The following is an 11,671-nucleotide window of genomic DNA, read 5'->3' as shown; positions in this document are numbered from 1 at the left end:
TTGCAGCCTGTTTGCTAAGACCTTTGAAGCAATCTTGTAGATCACATTGCAAAGGCTTATAGGCCGAAATTGTCCTAAATTTGTTGGACTAGAGATCTTGGGAATCAAGACGATGAATGTACTATTTATCTCCTCCGGAGAGTCCTTTCCTTCAAGCACTCTTATGATCAAACCTGTCACTTCTTCACCACATAAATCCCAATGCCGCTAAAAAAATGCGTTGGGAATCCATCATGACCGGGCGCCTTTGTTGGGAACACCTGTAATAAAGCTTCTTTTACCTCTTCTTTTGTGTAAGTGGCGTTCAGGCAGGTGTTTAAATCACCACTTACACAAGACAGGATCTGTGACAACACCTCTTCCATCCCTATAGTTCCTTCGGTCGTATATAAGTTTGAGTAAAATTCTTGAGCCATATCAGCAAGCTCCCTCGGATTTGAGCTCACCGTCCCATTTGTCCGTTCAAGTTTAGAGATGTGATTCTTTAACCTACGAGCGTTGGACTTCCTCTGAAAGACCTGCGTGTTGTTGTCACCTTCAAACAACCATAGAAAGCATAATCGTTGTCTTAGCATAACCTCCTCCCTATAACATAGCTCAATCAGCCTGTCCTCCACCTTTTTCTCTTTGGCTCCGGGAACTACCCTCATTGGCTCGGCCCTGAGCTCTGCTAATCTCCGACATAGCAGCCTTAGTTCACCCCATACCGAGCCAAAAGTGTGTTTCCCCCAATGGGATAGTGAGGCAGCCACACTATCAAGTTTTCGAGCTAATTCCTCCACTGACGCCATTGGCTGATCTATATTCCAAGCTTCCTCGACCATGTCCCGGAATCTGCCATCAGCCTCCCACATGCACTTGTACCGAAAGGGTTTCTTCAGAGTAATCTGTATGTTATTTGCTTCCAGCTCATTCATCGAGAGAATTGGGCTATGATCTGATTTCGCTGCAGTTAGATGCTCAACTGTGGCAAACGGAAACATATTAGAACAGCTTGAACATGCTAATGCTCGGTCTAGATGAACTCTGCAGTAGTGGTCCCCGGCCACTTTTTTCTCCCACGTCCAGTCTAGTCCCTTGTATCCCAGATCAGCCAGTTCGCACACATCGACAGCTTCTCTGAAACCAGTGATTTGGGAGCCATCTCTAGGATTCGATCCCATTTGCTCTTCGGGTCAGAGAATCTCGTTGAAGTCCCCAATACAAACCCAATGAAGTGTGCTTTCCCCACGCAGAAACTTCATCGTGTCCCAAGTTTTATACTGCGAGTTCCTTGTGGCCTCTCCATAAAAGCATGAAAGGCACCAGGGATCTCTTCCCTGTTCAACAATCACTGTATCAATGTGATATTGTGAAAAATTCTTTATTTCAAGATTTATGCCATGTTTCCAGAAAATACATAGGCCGCCACTGCATTCACTAGTAGCAACTACAAATCTTCCCGCAAAACCTAAAGTAGCTACCAAACCTTCCACTTGATCTTTAGCAAGCTAAGTTTCAACTAGACATAGGACCGACGGCGCACATGCCTCCACGAGATCGCGGAGCTCACTAACCGTCGCGGGATCGCCAATCCCGCGGTAGTTCCAACAGAGTGTTTTCATTGCTCCCAGTGACCCTCCGAATTGGAGGACCCAATACCATTGGATCGCTTTCGCTTGCGCTTGCAAACTCTTCCCCTTGCTTCCTTCTTTTGACCACCTGAACCCTCCCAGGCATTGTAGAGCCTTCCTGTGCACAAATCTGATAACCAAAGCCAACCACTCCCGTGAGACCACACACCAGCACAAGGCTATGGTAATCCCAGGATTAGAACACTACTAGACAGCCTGATGGAACATGCCTGCTAGGAAACAAGACAACACCCTGGTAATGAAGCAACGTTCATGGAGGAGTCGGAGAAAAACCAGCCGAATTGACGAGCAGATTGGCTGGAGATGATGTCGATCCACCTGCCGCATAGTGGAGGGGTTGGGCTGAACAAATTGTCTGTCGTTGGGGTCGAAATGGACCAATTTGCAGCCCAACGTGCGAACCCAAACCCAAAACGAGTGTGCTCGGTGTCCATCTTGAGTTATGGACGCATTTCAGACCCAAATTTGTGTCCGGATTGCGTCCATGTGGACACGAAACGAACGTGCCATGCATACTTTTGGTGTTTGCGGTGGCCCAACTACCAGCGTCAGCCATAGTCAATGTGGCCACCTAACTCGGGACCACATGGCAGCGTCTGGAAGCATCGCGGTCGTCGTCCTTTTTTATGCAAGCATGCGGGGGGTCTGACCTCATCCACTTCCTCTCCCCCCGTCCACATCTAGCCTGCCACGGGAAGGGGATAGGTTGTACATCCTAGTGCACCAGGTGTGCTAGCATTGGCAATGTCACCAGCCGCTCCCATATCCAGATGTCAGCCTGCCCATGATACATCTCCAACGTATCTATATTTTTTTTATTGTTCCATGCTGTTATATTATCCTTCTTGGATGTTTTAAAATCATTTTATATCATTTTTTGGTACTAACCTATTGACATAGTGCCCAGTGCCAGTTGTTGTTTTCTGCTTGTTTTTTTACATCGCAGGAAATCAATATCAAACGGAGTCCAAACACAGCAAAACTTTTTGTGGATTTTTTTGGACCAGAAGACATCCAGTCGGCCGAAGAAGTATCGGAGAGGGAGCCCGAGGGGGGCACAAGACACCCAGGCGCACCCAAGTGCGTTGTGCCCACCTCGGTGGCCTCCCACACCGCCTCTTTGCTCTATAAATACCCCAATATTCCAGAAACCCTAGGGGAGTTGACGAAAATCAATTCCAGCCGCGGCAAGTTCCAGAAACACCAGATCTAATCTAGACACCATCACAGAGAGGTTCATCATGTCCATTTCTGCCTCTCCGATGATGCATGAGTAGTTCTTTGTAGACCTATGGGTCCGTAGTTAGTAGCTTGATGGCTTCCTCTCTCTCTCTCTCTCTCTCTCTCTCTCTCTCTCTCTCTCGATTCTCAATACAATGGTCTCTTGGAGATCCATATGATGTAAGTCTTTTTGCGATGTGTTTGTTGGGATCCGATGAACTTTGAGTTTATGATCAGATCTATGTTTTTATCCATGAAAGTTATTTGAGTCTTCTTTGATCTCTTATATGCATGATTGATTATAGCCTCGTATTTCTTCTCCGATATTTGGGTTTTGTTTGGCAAACTTGATCTATTTATCTTGCAATGGGAAGAGGTGCTTTGTGATGGGTTCGATCTTACAGTGCTTGATCCCAGTGACAAAAGGGGAAACGGCACGTATGTATCGTTGCTATTAAGGATAACAAGATGGGGTCTATTTCTACATAAATAGATCTTGTCTACATCATGTATTCCCGTGCCATTCTTAGCAAATTTGCATGTGCCATCTCTAATTTTCAAAATAAATTTCTCTTTTGTGTGCTCGTACCGCTCGCGAGGCAGTGAGGGGTGGCCGGTGTTTTCCATGCTAGATGTGTTATTCTCACGATGAGTGTTTATTCACTTGTTGATGTCTACTACGCAACCTTCTTCTTGTAGACGTTGTTGGGCCTGCAAGTGCACATGTTTGTAGGACAGTAGCAAATTTCCCTCAAGTGGATGACCTAAGGTTTATCAATCCATAGGAGGCATAGGATGAAGATGGTCTCTCTCAAACAACCCTGCAACCAAATAACAAAGAGTCTCTTGTGTCCCCAACACACCCAATACAATGGTAAATTGTATAGGTGCACTAGTTCGGCGAAGAGATGGTGATACAAGTGCAAAATAGATAGTAGATAAAGGTATTTGTAATCTGAAATAATAAAAACAGCAAGGTAGGGAGCGATAAAAGTGAGCGTAAACGGTATTGCAATGATAGGAAACAAGGCCTAGGGTTCATACTTTCACTTGTGCAAGTTCTCTCAACAATAATAACATAGATAGATCATATAACAAGCCCTCAACATGCAACAAAGAGTCACTCCAAAGACACTAATAGCGGAGAACGAATGAAGAGATTATGGTAGGGTACGAAACCACCTCAAAGTTATTCTTTCGGATCAATCTATTCAAGAGTTCGTACTAGAATAACACCTTAAGACACAAATCAACGAAAACCCTAATGTCACCTAGATACTCCATTGTCACCTCAAGTATCCGTGGGCATGATTATATGATATGCATCACACAATCTCAGATTCATCTATTCAACCAACACAAAGTACTTCAAAGAGTGCCCCAAAGTTTCTAACAGAGATTCAAGAACGTGTGCCAACCCCTATGCATAGGTTCATGGGCGGAACCCGCAAGTTGGTCACCAAAACATACATCAAGAGGCACATGATATCCCATTGTCACCAAATATAAGCACGTCAAGACATACATCAAGTGTTCTCATAAAAGACTCAATCCGATAAGATAACTTCAAAGGGGAAACTCAATTCATCACAAGAGAGTAGATGGGGAGAAACATCATAAGATCCAACTACAATAGCAAAGCTCGGGATACATCGAGATCGTGCCATAGAGGGAACACGAGAGAGAACACGAGAGAGAGAGAGAGAGAGAGAGAGATCAAACACATAGCTACTGGTACATACCCTCAGCCCCGAGGGTGAACTACTCCCTCCTCGTCATGGATAGCGCCAGGATGATGAAGATGGCCACCGGTGATGGATCCCCCCTCCGGCAGGGTGCCGGGAAGGGCTCCCGAGAGGTTTTTGGTGGCTACTGAGGCTTGCGGCGGCGGAACTCCCGATATATCTTCCGTTCTGGAAGTTTTAGGGTACGTGAGTATATATGGGTGCAAGGGGTACGTCGGTGGACCTCCGGGGTGCTCACGAGGCAGGCGGGCGCGCCCTAGGGGGGTGGGCGCTCCCCCCACCCTCGTGGGCAGCCCGGGACTCCCCTGACATGCACCCCAAGTCTATCAAGTGGGTTTCCTTCCAAAATTAACTTCTCCAGTTGATTTCATTCCGTTTTGACTCCGTCTGATATTCCTTTTCCTCGAAACACTAAAATAGGCATAAAACAACAAATCTGGGCTGGGCCTCCGGCTAATAGGTTAGTCCCAAAAATAATATAAAAGTGGATAATAAAGCCCAATATTGCCTAAAACAGTAGATAAAGTAGCATGGAGCAATCAAAAATTATAGATACGTTGGAGACGTATCAAGCATCCCCAAGCTTAATTCTTGCTTGTCCTCGAGTAGGTAAATGATAAAAAGAGAATTTTTGATGCGGAGTAATACTTTGGCATAATTTCAATGTAAATATTCTTAATTGTAGCATGAATATTCAGATCCGAAAGATTCAAGACAAAAGTTCATATTGACATAAAAATAATAATACTTCAAGCATACTAACTAAGCAATTATGTCTTCTCAAAATAACATGGCCAAAGAAAGTTATCCCTACAAAATCATATAGTCTGGCTATGCTCCATCTTCCCCACACAAAATATTTAAATCATGCACAACCCCGATGACAAGCCAAGCAATTGTTTCATACTTTAATAATCTCAAACTCTTTCAACTTTCATGCAATACATGAGCGTGAGCCATGGACATAGCACTATATGTGGAATAGAATGGTGGTTGTGGAGAAGACAAAAGAGGAGAAGATAGTCTCACATCAACTAGGCGTATCAACGGGCTATGGAGATGCCCATTAATAGATATCAATGTGAGTGAGTAGGGATTGCCATGCAACGGATGCACTAGAGCTATAAGTATATGAAAGCTCAACAAAAGAAACTAAGTGGGTGTGCATCCAACTTGCTTGCTCACGAAGACCTAGGGCACTTTTGAGGAAGCCCGTCATTGGAATATACAAGCCAAGTTCTATAATAAAAAATTCCCACTAGTATATGAAAGTGACAACATAAGAGACTCTCTATCATGAAGATCACGGTGCTACTTTGAAGCACAAGTGTGGTAAAAGGATAGTAGCATTGTCCCTTCTCTCTTTTTCTCTCATTTTTTTGTTTTTTTTGTTTGGGCCTTTTCTCTTTTTTTATGGCCTCTTTTTTTTAATTTTTTGTCCGGAGTCTCATCCCGACTTATGGGGGAATCATAGTCTCCATCATCCTTTCCTCACTGGGACAATGCTCTAATAATGATGATCATTACACTTTTATTTTTCTTACAACTCAACAATTACAACTCGATACTTAGAACAAAATATGACTCTATATGAATGCCTCCGGCGATGTACCAGGATATGCAATGAATCAAGAGCGACATGTATGAAAATTATGAAGGTGGCCTTGCCACAAATACAATGTCAACTACATGTTCATGCAAAAAGCAATATGACAAAAGTAATGTGTGTCATATGAATGGAACGGTGGAAAGTTGCATGGCAATATATCTCGGAATTGCTATGGTAATGCCATAATAGGTAGGTATGGTGACTGTTTTGAGGAAGGTATATGGTGGGTGTATGGTACCAGCGAAAGTTGCGCGGCACAAGAGAGGCTAGCAATAATGGAAGGGTGAAAGGGTGCGTATAACCATGGACTCAACATTAATCAAAAGAAGTCATGCACTTGTTGCAAAAATTTAGAAGTCATCAAAAACCAAAGCACTATGCGCATGCTCCTAGGGGGATATATTGGTAGGAAAAGACCATCGCTCGTCCCCAACCGCCACTCATAAGGAAGACAATCAATAAATAAAATTGTGCTCCGACTTCATCACAAAGCGGTTCACCATATGTGCATGCTACGAGAATCACAAAGTTCAACACAAGAATTCTTTAAATTCATAATCACCCAACTAGCATCACTTTGATATTATCACCTCCATATCTCAAAACAATTATCAAGCATCAAACTTATCTTAGTATTCAACGCACTCAAAAGAAAGTTTCACATATCTTGAATACCAAGTATATTAATGTTAAGTAAATTACCATGCTATTAATGACTCTCAAAATAATCTAAGTGAAGAATGAGAGATCAATAGTTTCTTTAAAACAAATCCACCACCGTGCTCTAAAAGATATAAGTGAAGTACTAGAGCAAACGACAAACTACTCAAAAGATATAAGTGAAGCACATAAAATATTCTAGCAAATTCCAATTGGTGTATGGATCTCTCTCTCATTTAAGAATTTCAGATCTTGGTATTGTATTCAAGCAGCAAGCAAAACAAAATAAAATGACATTGCAAGGATATCACAACTCATGTGAAGAAGCAAAAACTTAGGTTCAACCGATACTAACCGATGATTGCCGAAGAAGAAAGGTGGGATGCCTACCGGGGCATCCCCAAGCTTAGATGCTTGATACTTCTTGAAATATTATTTTGGGGTGCCTTGGGCATCCCCAATCTTGAACTTTTGTGTCTCCTTAATTCCTCTCATATCATGGTTTCTCTTTTTATCAAAAGCTTCATTCACAACAAACTCAACAAGAGCTCGTGAGATAGGTTAGTATAAATCAATGCAAAACCTTATCATATTCTACTGTAACAAATAACTAAAATTATTATTCAACATTGAATACTAAATGCCTCTGTATATTTAATACTCCTATCCTCAAATAGAATCATTAAACAAGCAAACATATGCAAACAACGCAACCATAACAGCAATCTGCCAAAACAGTACAGTCTGTAAAGAATGCAAGAGTATCAATACTTCCCTGACTCCAAAAAATATGAACTAAAATTCCCACTGTAATAATTTTATCAGAGCTTAATATGCAAAAAGATTCAACGTTATACCATTCTCTGACTTTTCTAGGGAATTTTTGCAACAGCGGTAAACTTTCTGTTTTCAAACAGCAACATGTATAGTAGCAAAATAACCATGGCAAAGGCTATCCTTGACTTTTTTATTGAAACTAAAGATGAAAATCATTATTCTAACTAACAGAAAGCAAAAACTAACAAGATAAAATGACGCTCCAAGCAAAACACATATCATGTGGTGAATAAAAATATAGCTCCAAGTAAAGTTACCGATGAACGAAGACGAAAGAGGGGATGTCTTCCGGGGCATCCCCAAGCTTAGGCTCTTGGTTGTCCTTGAATATTACCTTGGGGTGCCTTGGGCATCCCCAAGCTTAGGCTCTTGCCACTCCTTATTCCATAGTCCATCTAATCTTTACCCAAAACTTGAAAACTTCAACCACACAAAACTCAAAACAAAACTCGTAAGCTCCGTTAGTATAAGAAAATAAAACCACCACTTAGGTACTGTAATGAACTCATTTTAAATTAATATTGGTGTAATATATACTGTATTCCAACATCTCTATGGTTCATACCACTTAATACTAGCCATAGATGCATCAAAATAAGCAAACAACACATAGAAAACAGAATCTGTCAAAAACAGAACAGTCTGTAGTAATCTGTATAAAACGTATACTCCTGAAACCCCAAAATTTATGAAATAAATTTCTGGACCTGAGAAATTTGTCTAATAATCATCTGCACAAAGAATAAACCTAAAAGCACTCTTCAGTAAAAAATGGCAGCTATTCTCGTGAGTGCTAAAGTTTCTGTTTTTCACAGCAAGATCACATAAACTTCACCCAAGTCTTCCCAAAGGTTCTACTTGGAATTTTATTGAAACAAAAGCTATAAAACATGATCAATACAGTAGCATAATCATGTGGACACACAAAAACAGTAAGGATAAATATTGGGTTGTCTCCCAACAAGCGCTTTTCTTTAATGCCTTTTTAGCTAGGCATGATGATGGCAATGATGCTCACATAGAAGATAAGAATTGAAATATAACGGGAGCATCATGAAGCATATGACTAGCACATTTAAGTCTAACCCACTTCTATGCATAGGGATCTTGTGAGCAAACAACTTATGGGAACAATAATCAACTAGCATAGGAAGGTACAACAAGCATAGCTTCAAGATTTTCAACACATAGGGAGGAAACTTGATATTATTGCAATTCCTACAAGCATATGTTCCTCCCTCATAATAATTTTCAGTAGCATCATGAATGAATTCAACAATATAACCAGCACCAAAATCATTCTTTTCATGATCTACAAGCATAGAAAATTTACTACTCTCAACATAAGCAAATTTCTTCTCATGAATAGTAGTGGGAGCAAACTCAACAAAATAACTATCATGTGATTGAAAATTAAGATCAAGATGACACGTTTCATGGTTATCATTTTTCTTTAAAGCATACGTGTCATCACAATAATCATCATAGATAGGAGGCATGCTTTCATCATAGTAATTTTGCTCATCAAAGCTTGGGGTACAAAAAATATCATCTTCATCAAACATAGCTTCCCCAAGCTTGTGGCTTTGCATATCATTAGTATCATGGATATTAAAGGAATTCATACTAACAACATTGCAATCATGCTCATAATTCACATATTTCATGCCAAGCATTCTATGTAATTCTTCTTCTAGCACTCGAGCACAATTTTCCTTTCCATCATTCTCACGAAAGATATTAAAAAGACGAAGCGTATGAGACAAACTAAACTCCATTTTTTTTGTAGTTTTCTTTTATAAACTAAACTAGTGATAAAACAAGAAACAAAAAGATTCGATTGCAAGATCTAAAGATATACCTTCAAGCACTCACCTCGCCAAAAAAAGAGCTTAGTTGACGGGGTGTGAGTACCCTTTACCTAGCCTCCCCGGCAATGGCGCCAGAAAATAGCTTGATGTCTACTACACAACATTCTTCTTGTAGACGTTGTTGGGCCTGCAAGTGCATAGGTTTGTAGGACAGTAGCAAATTTCCCTCAAGTGGATGACCTAAGGTTTATCAATCTGTAGGAGGCGTAGGATGAAGATGGTCTCTCTCAAATAACCCTGCAACCAAATAACAAAGAGTCTTTTGTGTCCCCAACACACCCAATACAATGGTAAATTGTATAGGTGCACTAGTTCGGCGAAGAGATGGTGATACAAGTGCAAAATAGATAGTAGATAAAGGTATTTGTAATCTGAAATAATAAAAACAGCAAGGTAGCAAGCGATAAAAGTGAGCGTAAACGGTATTGCAATGATAGGAAACAAGGCCTAGGGTTCATACTTTCACCTGTGCAAGTTCTCTCAACAATAATAACATAGATAGATCATATAACAAGCCCTCAACATGCAACAAAGAGTCACTCCAAAGACACTAATAGCGGAGAACAAACGAAGATATTATGGTAGGGTACGAAACCACCTCAAAGTTATTCTTTCGGATCAATCTATTCAAGAGTTCGTACTAGAATAACACCTTAAGACACAAATCAATCAAAACCCTAATGTCACCTAGATACTCCATTGTCACCTCAAGTATCTGTGGGCATGATTATACGATATGCATCACACAATCTCAGATTCATCTATTCAACCAACACAAAGTACTTCAAAGAGTGCCCCAAAGTTTCTACCGGAGAGTCAAGAACGTGTGCCAACCCCTATGCATAGGTTCATGGGCGGAACCCGCAAGTTGGTCACCAAAACATACATCAAGAGGCACATGATATCCCATTGTCACCACAGATAAGCACAGCAAGACATACATCAAGTGTTCTCTTAAAAGACTCAATCCGATAAGATAACTTCAAAGGGGAAACTCAATTCATCACAAGAGAGTAGAGGGGGAGAAACATCATAAGATCCAACTACAATAGCAAAGCTCGGGATACATCAAGATCGTGCCATAGATGGAACACGAGAGAGAACACGAGAGAGAGACAGATGAAACACATAGCTACTGGTACATACCCTCAACCCCGAGGGTGAACTACTCCCTCCTCGTCATGGATAGCGCCAGGATGATGAAGATGGCCACCGGTGATGGATCCCCCCTCCGGCAGGGTGCCGGGAAGGGCTCCCGAGAGGTTTTTGGTGGCTACAAAGGCTTGCAGCAACGGAACTCCCGATCTATCTTCGGTTCTTGAAGTTTTAGGGTACGTGAGTGTAACGCCCCGGATTCGATGCGCCAGGTGTCTACCAGTTATTCGCCGTTGTTGCCATGTCATTTGTTTGCGTGTTGCATTTTACCATGTCATCATGTGCATTTCATTTTGCATACGTGCTCGTGTCATGCATCCGAGCATTTTCCCCGTTGTCCGTTTTGCAATCCAGCACTCCTATGCCATCCGGCGTTCCCCTTTTGTCTCCTGTTGTGAGTGGGTGTTGAACTTTCTCGGAATGGCCTGAGGCTTACCAAGTGGCCTTGGTATAGCACCGGTAGACCGCCTGTCAAGTGTTGTGTCATTTGGAGGTCGTTTGATACTCCAACGGTTAACCAGGTAACCGCAAAACCCCCCTTTCTCTTTGCAGCCCAACACCCTTCCAAAGTGGCCCAAAACCCAGCAAACTCCCCTCCATGCTCTCGGTCGTTCGATCATGATCATGTGGGCGAAAACCGCTCCTCATTTGGACTCTCCTAGCTCCCTATGCCTATAAAAACGCCCTCCCCGTCCATTTTCGCAAACGAAACCCTAGCCCCGCTCCCCTCGCACGCCGGACATGTCCAACCCCGCCGGACATGTCCAGCTTCCATGTCGCGCCGGCCAATGGCAGGCCGACATGTCAGCAGCGCCGCTGCCCGCACCCAATCTTGCGCCGCCACCTCACCCACGCCTCCCTCTCTCTCTCCTCCCACCCGCGCGGCCCGCGGGACCCAAATCGGGCCCGCGCGAGCCCGCGCCGCTGCCGCCGTTCGGC

The sequence above is a fragment of the Triticum dicoccoides genome, chromosome 5B (assembly GCF_002162155.2).
Source record: "Triticum dicoccoides isolate Atlit2015 ecotype Zavitan chromosome 5B, WEW_v2.0, whole genome shotgun sequence".
NCBI lineage: Eukaryota > Viridiplantae > Streptophyta > Magnoliopsida > Poales > Poaceae > Triticum > Triticum dicoccoides.
This window is presented reverse-complemented; position numbering follows the sequence as displayed.